The 14831-nt window shown below is 31.7% G+C and overlaps 1 protein-coding gene across 1 annotated transcript in view; it reads left to right on the top strand.

The window, feature by feature from the left end:
• Window positions 1–14831, top strand: part of LOC111683195 (neuropeptide Y receptor type 2) — a gene marked incomplete at its 3' end in the record, with an annotated part of 44989 nt that overhangs the window by 9650 nt on the left and 20508 nt on the right. Inside the window, exon 2 of the mRNA XM_046951550.1 lies at window positions 1596–2254. The remainder of the gene's footprint in view (window positions 1–1595; window positions 2255–14831) is intronic.

Here is a 14831-nt window from a genome sequence, read left to right as displayed (position 1 = left end):
GAGTGCGTCGCATGATATTCTAGAATCATAAAGAATAGATCTAGGTTGAATGGTGATAAATAAAAGGTATCTTATACAAGTGATAACTTTGAATTCTCCAAGTGATATGTCCAGATATGTTTAGAGTTCATTCTGTACATGCCATATTTACCATAGCATACACTCAACCATGTAGGAAAATCGCTAAATAAATCGAACAGGAGCAGTGACCTTGCACCACGTCCATCCTTCCACTCCGCCACTTCACCACTCCATCCTTCAAATCCAGTCTCTCCATAAAATGAAAGTAGACGTCAGGAAACATCAGAAACTCCACCTTGTATATCAAATCTTTTCATTATTAGCTGAAATTCAACATTTTTTAATCCACAGAAATGCTCTGTAGTTCGTACCGCTCCAGCATATTGGAGCGATAATCGAAATGTATCATGAAAATCAGATTCAACGTGTATCTGTCTTTTAACCGAGCACCCTCTTCCCGCGATTTTGGTTTTAACCACAGCCACTCGACCTCTTTTCAATCTATGCAAGCACTAAGACATGTAGTAGACTGTCAACACCAATTTATAGTCCCGGATGACCACCTATCTACCCACGGATTGCAATACACCACGATGTGGCCCGGGGGGGAGTCCTATTGAGTGAGTGTGTCGCATGATGTTCTCGAATATGTAAGGAGGGTTTTGGGTTAAATGGTCATAGTTGAAAGGTATCTTATACTGGATCTCAACTGCTACTAACTTTTAAAGTGAATGCGTCGCATGATGTTCTAGAATCAGAAAGAATAGATCTAGGTTGAATGGTGATAAATAAAAGGTATCTTATACAAGTGATAACTTTGAATTCTCCAAGTGATAACATTGAAATGAATCCTTGTCCAGATATGTTTAGAGTTCATTCTGTACATGCCATATTTACCATAGCATATTCTCTGTCCTCGGCTTAATGGGTTCGTGTTCCGTTGTGCAAAATACATCTTTAGATGCTGTTGCCAACTCAACAGTGGTCATCGCATCTGAGCGGTTGTAAACGGAAGTGATGTTTTTGCAAATCGAGTATTTGAGTAAAAAAAGATTCAGCGGAAACACATATAAAGATTTCAACCTGCATGTAAGATTCACAAAGTGTCGAAAAGGTTCACACTATAGAAAAAATGAGGTCGATACGGTAGATGTTCTTGCAAAAGGGCTTCGAGATATTGTGTTCTCCGACTATGTAAAGTTTTGTTATGATATCTCCAATAGTTCTCTAGATACTCTTCAGAAAGGTATTTTTAAACTAATACTTATGGTATAACAAAGATACCTCTTCCATAACATTAAAGCGTAATTGTAACTTTTGAGAGTGATCTTAAATAACGGGCTTGACTGATGATTCTTCCCTCCACTCTGTATTATTTATTTGATTTTTTATTTTTAATTTCCCTTAAGAAAGAAAGTCAATTAACTGCATGTATCAGATTTAAATCTTTTTCTGTGTATTTTTTTTTCATTCATCCATTTTGTACATGATTTTTTCTTTTCTTACTTTTTCATTTTACTTTATCACTTCAATGTTATTTATATACTTACATACATATATGTTTTTAACAAAAGACCACCACAGAGTACGTGTTCAAGTGGCAGTTTAAGAATAATTTTTTGTGTGTTAAATAAACGTGTTTTATTAAATAAAATCTTACAGCTACATCCAGCTAACAATAACAGCAGCAGAAGTAGCAGCATCATCATCTCATACATCATCAACAACAGTGGCAGCAGTTACAATAACATCAACATCATTTGCAGCAGCAGCACCAGTAACAACATTGTCATCATCAGTATATAACTAAATAACATTTTAATTTTGGTTATTTTTTCCATTTTTATTATAATTTCTTGAGAAAGAGGAATTAATTCGTTAAATAACAATAAATATAACAAAACGTTAAAGGAAAAAATAAATGCTTGAAAGCTTTTTTATGTAAAAAAAAGAAAGAAGAAAATTAAACAAATTTTTTAAAGTGCTGCTTAACGTGTGTGTGTGTTTTTTTTTCTTGTGAAAATATTTAAATTTCCTTAAAATTTGTAAAGAAGTAGAGGTTTCAATTTACTTGTTATATAAAACTCAAGAACTATGATTCAATAGTGTTTAACTTAAATCACTTACACCCTCACACACACATACATACACACATCTTTAAGTACTCATTCCCAACTCAAGTACACACTTGACAATTACCAAAGTCTTCGATTATTTTTCCTGGCCATAGGAGGTAAGTTTTTTTTTCTTTACTCTTCTTTTCAATTTATTGTTTTTGTTTTTAATCTCTATACTTAAGATTTCATTAGTTTCAATGGCAAACAATCTCAAAATAACGGAAATTGTCTGAGTCTTTAGTAAAGTCAAGTTTATTTCTCTCTACACACTCACACACAAACTCACAGCATTATTTAATTAATGTGAGTGCAAGAGGAAATTAGTTGTTGACTAAAGTCGACAAGAAACTGTAAATAACTTTTACTTGTTACTTAGTTGACAGAATCAAAAGAAGTAGTTTTAATTTATTAAATTGTTCAAATTGAATATTTTTCAATTAAAACTTGAAAATCTCACAAATAATAAAACTTAAAGAAATTTTTTAATATTTTACAATTCCCTCTCAATCGATGCATTTAGGTGAGCTAAATGTGAGAAAATTCCAAGAAAAATTCTTGAATGGGTCCTTAGTTCAAAACTATATGTTTGAGATAGATTTGAAAAATTTTGATTTTGTGGGTTCACGGGATACCCTAATAGTCAATTATTACTTTTATATAAACAATACCTGGGCAACAAAATATAATATTTGACACAAAATCTCAGTTAGTTTTCAACACTTTAGCACTAGCAATTGGAGGCGTGGCACCTCCCATTTGAATAAACATATAAAATATCGTATATCTGAGAAATTATTAAAACGAGAATCCTCAAATTTTTCTCAAGCAACATTGAAATTCACTTAAAAATTGTTGGGGGTAAAAAGGACGATTATCAGTAGGGGCGTGGTACCTTCCATATGAATTAGTAAACTATTAGATCTAGAATCCTCAAATTCAGCTCAGATAACATTCGAATAGGCGGACTAGCAATAGGGGATGTGACACTTTGTATATATAGAAAACTAGTATCAAACTTTGCACTACCATCTTTGGTATCAATGTAAGCATTAGGTCAATTAATTAACGAAAAAGGGGGCATGGCAGCTACCATATACATGGAAAACTATAAGAGCTAAAATCCTCATTCATGAGAATATTTTAGTAACAGCTTTGACTTAGAAGTAATAAGCTCTTACTTATTAGACTAGAAATAAGGAACCGTGGCAGCTCCCACACCAATGATTGAAGAATAAAAGCGCATGTATCGGACAAACTTTTAGAATCTTTAAATTTTTTAAGAAAAACTTTGACATTTATGTAATCATTATAAATAAGCGGATTAGAATTAAGTCGCGTGGCATTTCCCTTCTTGTCAATCTAAAATTGATTTTTAATAAATGTCTAGAATAAATCTTATCCTAAAACTGGGTATATGTAATATGATTTTAATTTTACATAATTCAAAATGGGCACAATTAAAAGAAAAGCGCGGCAAGAGAGAGCAAAAGAGTTTTTTTTTCTAAAATATTGAACTTTTTTGACTACGTTTTCAGTAATTAAAATAGGCGTCGTCGATAATGGGTGTAAAATTTCTTATTAATTTTTTCGCTGTATGTTGTTATTATAAGAATTAATGGGTTAAAAATTGGGGGCGTAACACCTGAATTTACCAAAAATGGGCAGACCATTTTAGGGTTTTCGCCATAACAACAGCAACTCTTTTTATGAGTATATAAAATCCTAAATCCATGTTACCTTTGTGAAATCTTCGCCTTGGTGTTATTGCAATCCAGGGGAAAAGAGACGCTACCAATGCCTCTAGTCTGCCGGAGCTATAAACCGGTGATGTCAAATGTATCCTCGGCATAGCCTTGGAATGTCGTCTAACCAGAGCACCAGATAAACAGCAGGACTTGTCCTTAGTGGTCAGTTGGTTGAGGTTCTTTCGGGTTTAAGGACTGATATGTCTTACACTTAATGGCTTGGATAATTCCTTCCTCGAACAGGTATAGACTATAAATCAGCATATTTTGTATTTCTGAATCCGATAAGTATTTTTTACCGGTCGCGTAGTAGGACACCGGTATATGTTGGGGAATTGTCATGTTAGTATTCAATGGTTGCCTGTAATCCCGTAGAATGGAACTGATGCGAAAATTGGTGAAATATCAAGAAAGTCTCCATATGTGGGAGATAAGTATTAAAAAGTACAGCATTTTTACGCTTCGTTGAAGTTCTCCGGTGTAACCGTGAAAAAAGCACATGATATTCTTTGTAATAAATCCATCTACCGATAGACAGATAGACAGATAGATAGATAGATAGATAGATAGATAGATAGATAGATAGATAGATAGATAGATAGATAGATAGATAGATAGATAGATAGATAGATAGATAGATAGATAGATAGATAGATAGATAGATAGATAGATAGATAGATAGATAGATAGATAGATAGATAGATAGATAGATAGATAGATAGATAGATAGATAGATAGATAGATAGATAGATAGATAGATAGATAGATAGATAGATAGATAGATAGATAGATAGATAGATAGATAGATAGATAGATAGATAGATAGATAGATAGATAGATAGATAGATAGATAGATAGATAGATAGATAGATAGATAGATAGATAGATAGATAGATAGATAGATAGATAGATAGATAGATAGATAGATAGATAGATAGATAGGTAGATAGATAGATAGATAGATAGATAGATAGATAGATAGATAGATAGATAGATAGATAGATAGATAGATAGATAGATAGATAGATAGATAGATAGATAGATAGATAGATAGATAGATAGATAGATAGATAGATAGATAGATAGATAGATAGATAGATAGATAGATAGATAGATAGATAGATAGATAGATAGATAGATAGATAGATAGATAGATAGATAGATAGATAGATAGATAGATAGATAGATAGATAGATAGTTAGTTAGTTAGTTAGTTAGTTAGTTAGTTAGTTAGTTAGTTAGTTAGTTAGTTAGTTAGTTAGTTAGTTAGTTAGTTAGTTAGTTAGTTAGTTAGTTAGTTAGTTAGTTAGTTAGTTAGTTAGTTAGTTAGTTAGTTAGTTAGTTAGTTAGTTAGTTAGTTAGTTAGTAGTTAGTTAGTTAGTTAGTTAGTTAGTTAGTTAGTTAGTTAGTTTTAGTTAGTTAGTTAGTTAGTTAGTTAGTTAGTTAGTTAGTTAGTTAGTTAGTTAGTTAGTTAGTTAGTTAGTTAGTTAGTTATTTAGTTGGTTAGTTAGTTAGTTTGTTAGTTAGTTAGTTAGTTAGTTAGTTAGTTAGTTAGTTAGTTAGTTAGTTAGTTAGTTAGTTAGTTAGATAGTTAGTTAGTTAGTTAGTTAGTTAGTCAGTTAGTTAGCTAGTTAGTTAATTGGTTAATTGGTTGCCTTTGAGGTTTACTCTATGAATCTTTACATAAATCGTTTCAAAAACAACTTAGATTCAGCTTTATGTAATTTCGTTACAATATCTCAAATTCTGCAGTCTGGTGACCAAAGTATGTAGTCATCTCGAATGCAGATATCCTTTGTTGTTTTTGCTATGTAAGCAATTTACTTCACAATGTTGCCATACTAATTTTCCATTAATAGTTTATATATTTATATAAAAAACAAAAGCCTATTAAAATACACAAAGGTCTATGATCATATTCTCCTATCTACTTATGCAGTATATTTATTAGCAATATGTAAAAATTTTTACTGTTTATATAAAAACCACTTAAAACCCTAATTTTATTAACAATTATTTAACAAAGGAAACACTTCTAAAGGGTCAAACATAAAAACCAACAACCTTCCACTTGTAAAGTTGTTCACCTCTATAAATAATACAGAAATATCCTTTTAACAGGACTTAAGTTTTTATTCCTTTCATGCGTACACTTGAATATTAATTTGTAATATACTTTTGCTATTATTAAGTATTCTATGAAAAAAGGATATTTATCAGTATGCTATGTTTATTGTTTAAACTCGTGCATTTATTAATAATTTGCATATAGCGAGAACAGTAAATGAAGGGAAACGTTAAAAAATAATAAAAATAAAATTAACATTTTATGGAAATATTTGATTTTTATTTTTATAATATTGTGTAGCTTTTTTTTGCTTCAAATTAAAAATCAATAAAAAAAATACTTTTGTTATAAAAACAATTTCAATTAAATTTATAATAATAAAAAAATAAACCATTTACATATTTATTGTTTATTAAAAAAAATAAAAAATAAAATATATATCCGTTTAACTTTTAATACTTTATTATAGTTTTTTATTTAGATATTTTCTCTAAAAAATATGGTTTCTTTTCATACGATACGATGAATAATCAATAAAAAAATGTTTATATAACTTTATTTAATAAATACTTTGTGTAATATTTGTAATTAAATGTTGCACATAATTTATATGTAAATGAAAAATCCTTTGATTTATTTAGTTTTTTTATATATATAATTCTGTTTTTGCTTAAACAATTTATTGTGTAATTTATAATTTACTAAATTGTTTATTTTGTTAATAAATCATTTTTAATTGAAAATGTTTAAATCCTATTCACAATCTAATCAGTTTTGTACTGAAATATGTTTTGTAGTGAAAAATGAGTTTGCGTACTTGTAGTAAAGTGGCAGAAATTAAGCAAATTTTTCTATCTATGTTTATATTTGGTTTGTTAAAACGGACTGTTGAGAATGTATAGGGGCCATTCCAATACTATGCAAACACTATCTATGAGGAAAATTTTATAAGCACTCTAACTTTTCGGGGGCTATGGCGATTTGAAGAGAGACAGACAGACAGACAGACAGACAGATAGACAGACAGACAGACAGACAGACAGATAGACAGACAGACAGACAGACAGACAGACATACATACAGACAAATGGACATACAGAGAGATAGACAGGCAGACGGATGGACAGGCAGACAGACAGACACACAGAAAGATTGACAGACAGACAAACAGCTGGACAAAGTAAAGTAAAATTTCATCCAAAAGATGAAAATTCCTATCTCGCTCTGTGTCTCTGTTTTGATAATTCAAAGACAGGAGATAGTCCAAATCATAAACAAGGGCACAGATAGTGTAGTACCGATTTCAATTTTTCTTCGTCTTCTTTCTCGACCAAACAGCTTTTCAAGTAGCTATTGCGTGGGTAACCCATATGTTCCGATATATACCAGTTAGAAACTCAATCGATTTCTTTCTAAGACACAATAGAGTCTTAGTTCCATTGGTTGTCAGAGTAGGCCAGAGCAGTCTCAATATTCTACAAGTTCTGTCTCACTACCCAGTCATCTATCAATTTTGATAGGATCACATGGTGAGTGTGAATATCTCTGTGAAGGTCATTCCCCGTTATTATATCAACTCAACGAAATGTGGTGCCAATGATTGAATACAATTGAGAAGATATTACGACTTAAACAGTTAAGAGCTTTGATTAAAGCAAGACCGACCAAGTTGAATTTACAAGATTCAGTTCCTGTATTCCTATCTCGACTGCATTGTTGGAATAATAGCTTGAAGAACCGTGCAAGTGTCAGGTAGTCAAAGAAACAAAAGATGTTTCAGTTTTTTGTCTTTTAGTCATTAGTATAGATTGAGATCACGTCGTCCTTTAGGATAGTGTTCGCGATCCAATCATTCCTTGTCGCTATTCTTGTCTTGAATGTGTAGATAGTATGTAGTCTGTTTCCTTCTCTATGATTGGCCTGTTTATATTTAGTAGGATGGTAACATGAGCAATGAGTCCGTTAGACTTTTTATTACCCTACACCACTATAGTGGGGAGGAAATTATGCGTTTGTGCTGATGTTTGTAACACCCAAAAATATTGGTTCTAGACCCACCTTAAAGTATACCAATCGCTTCTAAGTCGATTTAGCTATGTCCATCTGCCTGTCTTTTTGTATGTCCATGTAAATCTTAGGCGCACGCTTTCAAGATAATTTGAGGAAATTTGGCACATACACTTTTTTTGGTTCAAGGACGAACGCTATTATTAATGGTTGACATCGGTCCATTATTTGGCCTAGCCCCCATACAACCGTAGTTTTAAAGGACAATAAATGACACTACTAATTTTAATAGTTATCGGGCCCATATTTACACTTACTCCCCTATGATCCCTCTTGTAGAAAATCTCTTTTTTTGTCAATAATACGTAAAAATATTTCCAAATACCGTTAAGTAACAGATTAAATGCTTTAGTTTTTTTTTTAAATTATCCACTTTTTTTACATACTGACTGGTGTAGGTATCATATAGTCGGCAATGTCCTATACTATGTACTATACTTGTTAAGTCGTAGAGTAGATTTAGCAGAATTGCATCAAAGGAAGTTAACATTGATTATTTGAAAACTATAATTATTTGAAAAAATAATTGGCTAGACCAAGAATAGACGTAAACTACTTAAAAGACCAGTCAGTAGAATAGTAATTAAACTAGCTCAATAAACGAGTCCACAGATCATTCAAATAGATTTAATACATCGTTCTTGCTTAGCAGTTCGACAAAGAGTCAATGCTTTAAAAAAAGGCAATGACTTCCACTAACGTCTAACCACCTGATTTGAGGGTAAAGATAATCGTCAGTTAAGAGCCCCTTTTGTAAGCAAGTGAGAGAGAGAGAGAGAGAAAGTGGACGCTTAAAGAATAAACTTAAGCTTAATTTGTCTTTCGTCACGGACGTACTCTTTGTAAACGAGTGTGAAGATAATCGTCCAGTTAGTTTCCCAATTGTACACTAAAACAACAAACTTAGGATTAGTTACAGTTCGTCTCTTTGTAATCTATGGGGTGACGAATAAAACCATTTAATTTGTAAAAGATTTTCCATAAGGGAGGTCATAGGAGAGTAGGGGTAAATATGGGTCTACCTTATAAATGTTAGTAGTAGTAGTGGCGCTGTGGGATGAACCAAACGTAATGTTACGGTACCCAAATTTACGTCTACTTCATAGTTATTTATGTAGAATTTAAAAGTGTTTTAAGTGTTTTTTAAGTGAATCTTGACCTTAAAGTTATTTTCTGAAGATGAGTTTGTATAAGGTCTAGGATCAAATAAGGACCGATCATTACAAAAATCGATAGTGTAACTCATTGTTGTATAAAATTAAGTTTTGACAACTTTTGTTGACATAATAGATCTTTTAACTTAATTATGAGCCTAAAGGCCCGATTCGTGGGATACATTTGTATGTGGGTTAGGCGAAATAATGGACCGATTTCAGCCAATAGCATTCGTCCTTGAACCAAGAAAAGTGTAAGTGCCAAATATCATTAAATTATCTTAAAAATAGCGAACTGTAGCGTAAGCACAAGGTTTACATGGACACACAGACAGACGGACGGACGGACGGACGGAGAGACGGGCATAGCTAAATCGACTCAGAAAGTGATTCTAAGCCGATTGGTATACTTTAAGGTCTAGAACCAATATTTACAAACATCAGCACAAACTCATAATACCCTCCCACTATAGTAGTATAAAGACAGTGATATCCACTATCGTATAACCTCCTTGCTGACTCTAATTCGTCTTTCGTCATGGACTTTTTCGCTGTAAACGAGGGTGAAGATAGTGTCTCCTCGCAAGCGCAAGTAGACACTTTCTACGTAAACTATGGGCTGATGATAGACACCCTCGTAGGATAAGTACATGTTGAACTATCTTGTCATCTAGACAGTCGTTGGTAAGCTAAGTCACAGGTTAAATAAGAAGTTCGGAACTATCTCACGGAACCACTGGGTTTTGTAGACATGGTATGAAACCTACATATTCATGAAAATTTCTACCGCTTCAATCATCATCCACAGTACATGCCAGACTTGCCGATAGCAAGCGTTAAACATTAATAAATTCGTAAGTACTTATTTAGCATAAAAAATGTACTAAATTCATTATGAATGCATAAATATTAACAATGATACTTGAAAAATATTGAATATTTGCATTTTAATAGACTGTAAAGTAGTCACAACATTTTGTTTATATGTATGTGTGTTAACCAACATCCCATTGTTCCGCCTGTCTACGACATAAGTAGAAATATGTAAATTTTATACTTTTTTTCCTTTTTGATTATCGAAAAAGCGTCGCTATTGTCGTCTAATGTTAAAGATTATTGCCTTTTTTTGTAGTAGTAGTAGTTGATGAACAAAGTGTCAATAACAGTTTGCAATCTACGCATTATTTTGCATAAAATGTATATTTTATTTTAAAATAAAAGAACATTTTTTTTATAATTTGCATTTTCCACTGAAATTATTTTGTTCTTTTTCCCTTGTGTTATGTTATTGTTTTTTATGTAAAATTTATACAAAAGATTTGGGGAAATGTTTGTTTTGTTTTTTTTTTTTTCAAAATTATAATAGAAATGGGAAAACAAATTCTTAACAATGGCAAATAGTTGTTGTTTTCATTATGTTTATTGTTGCTGTTGTTTTGTCATGTTGTTTATTGTCTAGTTAAATCGTTATTTTAATTTTATTACACTTTTGTGTTCAAAATTTTACATATGTATGTAAATTTTTGAATGTTTCCAATGGCAATAGTCTTTATACTAAGACACTAACATTTAAATTAAATTCTAAAAGTTAAATTATTTTATAGTTAAAACAACAGAAAAGACACATAAACATTAAGATTATAAAATTTTTGTTTTATTCTCTTAATCTAAAGTTAGTTGAACCTTAATCTGTTAATCACTTTTAGTTCATCGACATGTTTATGCCACAAAGTATATACTTTCAAAATTAATAAATTCTAATGTATACGACCTCGTTACATGTTCATAAAATCATATTGAAAACCAAACCCTTTGAAATTGCGATACAACTCCCTCACCCCTCTAAAGTAATAAACAATATTCCTTTGTTGTTGTTAAAGCACAATCAACGTGTACAAATTTTAATATCAAATAACATTTATCGATTTTTTTATTTACGCATTAAAAGTCCTATATAAAATTAATAATTACCGTATTAGGTGTAGGAAATATCTTTTGGACTTTTATTTCTAGATATTGTTTTCTCAGTACAGAGGTAAAAGAAACTGTTGATATGTACTGAAATTGATACAATACTTTGCCAGTAGAAAGCTTACAAAGTTTGTTAACATTTTGACAACGGATTTGTTTACAATTAATCATTTTGACAACCTCCGTTGTAATTTTGGGAACACATCGTTATTGTTGCAACAACGCATTATTGTCATTTCGATTAAGCTTCATATCATTTCGGCAATGCATCGTCGTGATTTCGCTGTCATTTTGACAACGCAATTTCTGTTTGACAACAAAGCGTTGTCACTTTTATAACAGATTATTATTTTTTGTTTTTTATTTTATTGTTGTTGATTTGAAAACTATCCGTAGATTCTTTGACAACGGATATAATAACGGATATAATACGTTTTTATACCCTACACCATTTTAGTTGGAACTTATATTGGGTTTGTGCTGATGTATGTTACATATTCGTCATATACCCACCTTAAAGTATCTGAGTTGTTTAAACTATGTCCGTCCGTCCGTCTGGCTGACTGACCATGTAAACTTTTTGCGCAAGATACAGGTCCCAATTTTCAAGATAATTGGATGAAATTTGGCACACACGCTTTTTTGGCCCAAGAACGAAGCCTATTGAAAATGTATAAAATCGGTCCATTATTTCGCCTAGCCGCCATACAACCGTATCCCTCGAATAGGGCCTTTGGGATCATAATTAAAAAAAAGATCTATTTTGTCAACAAATGTCGACAAAACTTAGTTTATAAAACTATAAATAACTATGATTTTTAATATATATCGAGCCTCATTTGCTTCTAGCCTCCATACAAGCTCTCTTATAGAGTTCATCTTCATTATCAATTAGTCCAAAGATTTGTACTTAGATCGGTCAATGAACTAGGCAATTATTTAGACTAATTTACTGAGTAATAGATAGGCTAGTCCATAGTTTTTAGCCCATGGACTTATTGATTTGATACAACATTGATTATTGCATCTTCAAACAATATTTTGCTAGAAACTTTTAAGTGACCATCCAACACCACGCAATTGTGACGGAAACAATCCTCGATGACGGATCGTACAATGTCTTCTCCGAAAAAAATAAGAGCATTATGTGAGCCTACAACCATTAAATACGCTGATAACTTGGACATAGCCAGGCAGCCCTAAGGTTCTAAGTGGTATTTATACAACACCAAACTTGGTCTTGGAATGTCTGGCAATTCCAGACTTGATGTTAAAACATTCTATTATAGGATAGCACTGGATTCCATGACATCAACGTATAACTAGTAATACCATTGCGTAGTCTCTTGCCTAAGTGGGCTTCTCGCTAGAAAGAGGACACAACCTTCTAACGCTATATACGTGAAAAACTTGAAAACTATCCTAAGTTCTTCTTCATATTCCGAGAGTTAATCTACAGAACTTAACTGCAGTGGTGATTTGCCATTGTAAGGACTTCTACAGTAGCTGGCAGGATGAAAACTATATCTCTTTTTTCCTTTGTCATTGATCTCCCCTAACAGATCAAAGACTGAACTAACTAGGTAGCTATTTCTTGCTTTACTTAAAAATCAATCGGACGTTAATATCCGTAAGATATCGTATAATCGAGCGCGACAATATGGTTTTATTAAGGCTCCCTGAGTACTTGGATCGAAGTGTATTAAAAAGTAGTGTGTCCCTATTTGAAGAATTTGCAAGCACGATATGTTATCAAGTCATTAATAAACATAAACATTTGACATAAGACATTCCACAAACTAGGACATGAACTTGTTTATAGACAAGTCAATAGGTTATAGGAATTCAGGGAGAAAGGTGCTAACAATGATTTGACATGGTCTCGAATCAAAAAACCACATAATCTGATACCACGGAGACTGGTAGTCGATATTTCAGAATTTCAGACTTTGTCTTGTCCCGGTATTTGTAAAGGTTTGAGCACAAATTCGATTGAAAAGAAAGGCTAGATAAATGACTTCTATACAGCACATACCCCATAGAAGAATGAATGTAGATTAAACGATGAATCAACTTGATACCAACTTGGTGTCAAGTGTATTTGATATACGGACTGGACGTAATCGAAAAACTGAAATGAATTCATAAAAGTTCTTAAGAGAAGTGCTTGTACATTACCAGAGCCTTGTAAAAGAATTGGCACTTGTTCATAGAGAAGTCAACCACATAATCTGACACCACGGAAACTGGTAGTCGATATTTTAGAATTTCAGACTTTTTCTTGTTGATAGTTAAAAGACTGATACACAGTAATGTCTAGTTATAATTCTGGATTAGTTCAGTCCGGTTGACGAGGCCGCAGATGAATCAACTTGATAACAACTTGGCGTCAAGTGTATTTGATATATAGGATGGACGGAATCGATAGACGGAAATGGATTCGTATTTCGTTCTTCAGAGGTCATCCTATCTGCGTGGTACTTGTACATTACCAGAGCCACGTACAAGAATTGTCACCGGCATGTAAGACCTTTCTCTGCCAGTGTCCTGCTTTGTACACATTAAGAAATTTGAATTCCAGTTTGGGATACAGCACTGCTTAGACCGGAAGTGACTGTTGTGTTAGGTATTCACATAATAATACTCTAACTTCTAGGATTTACATATAACAAATCAACAAAAACTTGCAATACCCCTCTCATTATAATGGTATAGAATATAATTATCATAATTACCATTCCCAAAACTTAATTACACCTCCAAATTTTTAGAGAGTTTGCTCTGTAATTATAAAAATATCATTAATTCTATAGAAAGTTTTATGATTACATTTGATTAGATTTACATATGCGGACACATCAATAACACAAAACTCATAACAAAAATTAAACTCAATAATAATATTAACATTTATTAAATAATAACAATAATAATTTCTTTAATGAAAACAAAATTATAATATAGTAAAGCTTCAAAGTCATACTTATGTCACAAATACTTTGACTATTGTTCTATAATCGAAACACATGTGTATTTTTACACACGACTGAGTATTTGACATCAACATGTGAACACAAATGAATGAACAATTAATGTTAATTTGATCTCTATAAATACTTTAATATACTTATATATATTTTAGTCGCTATTATTTGTCGTTTCTGTGCTATTATTACCTTTAGCTGCGATAATTATAAAAATCTAATTATTTATTATTATTCATTTTTTGTTTTATGCCATATATTGCTTACGTTCTGTATATTAATAAAATTCCAAAAGCTAGTAAACACCTCGATGTCAACGAACAGACCTTTTGTATATAGTCATTAATGTTTCACTGCATAACATCTGTGAGTCTGAATATGTTTTTGGTTTTGCGGTATTTTCGTTAGTGGGTATAAATTAAAAGCAATAAACGCTAATTTCAGCTAAAGTTGATTAAAGGTTATTATTACTTTTGCTTAGTCAATTTCGATTTAATTTATATTGATTTGACTTATTAAATAAGCATATATTTCAGTTATATTGTTTGGTATTCTAAATATGGAATGAGTACACCATGGTACCAATGCACGACTTAATATATGCTCAGACAGACTAATAGATAGATAGATAGATAGATAGATAGATAGATAGATAGATAGATAGATAGATAGATAGATAGATAGATAGATAGATAGATAGATAG

Source organism: Lucilia cuprina, chromosome 5, assembly GCF_022045245.1.
Source record: "Lucilia cuprina isolate Lc7/37 chromosome 5, ASM2204524v1, whole genome shotgun sequence".
Lineage (NCBI taxonomy): Eukaryota > Metazoa > Arthropoda > Insecta > Diptera > Calliphoridae > Lucilia > Lucilia cuprina.
This window is presented reverse-complemented; position numbering and strand designations above follow the sequence as displayed.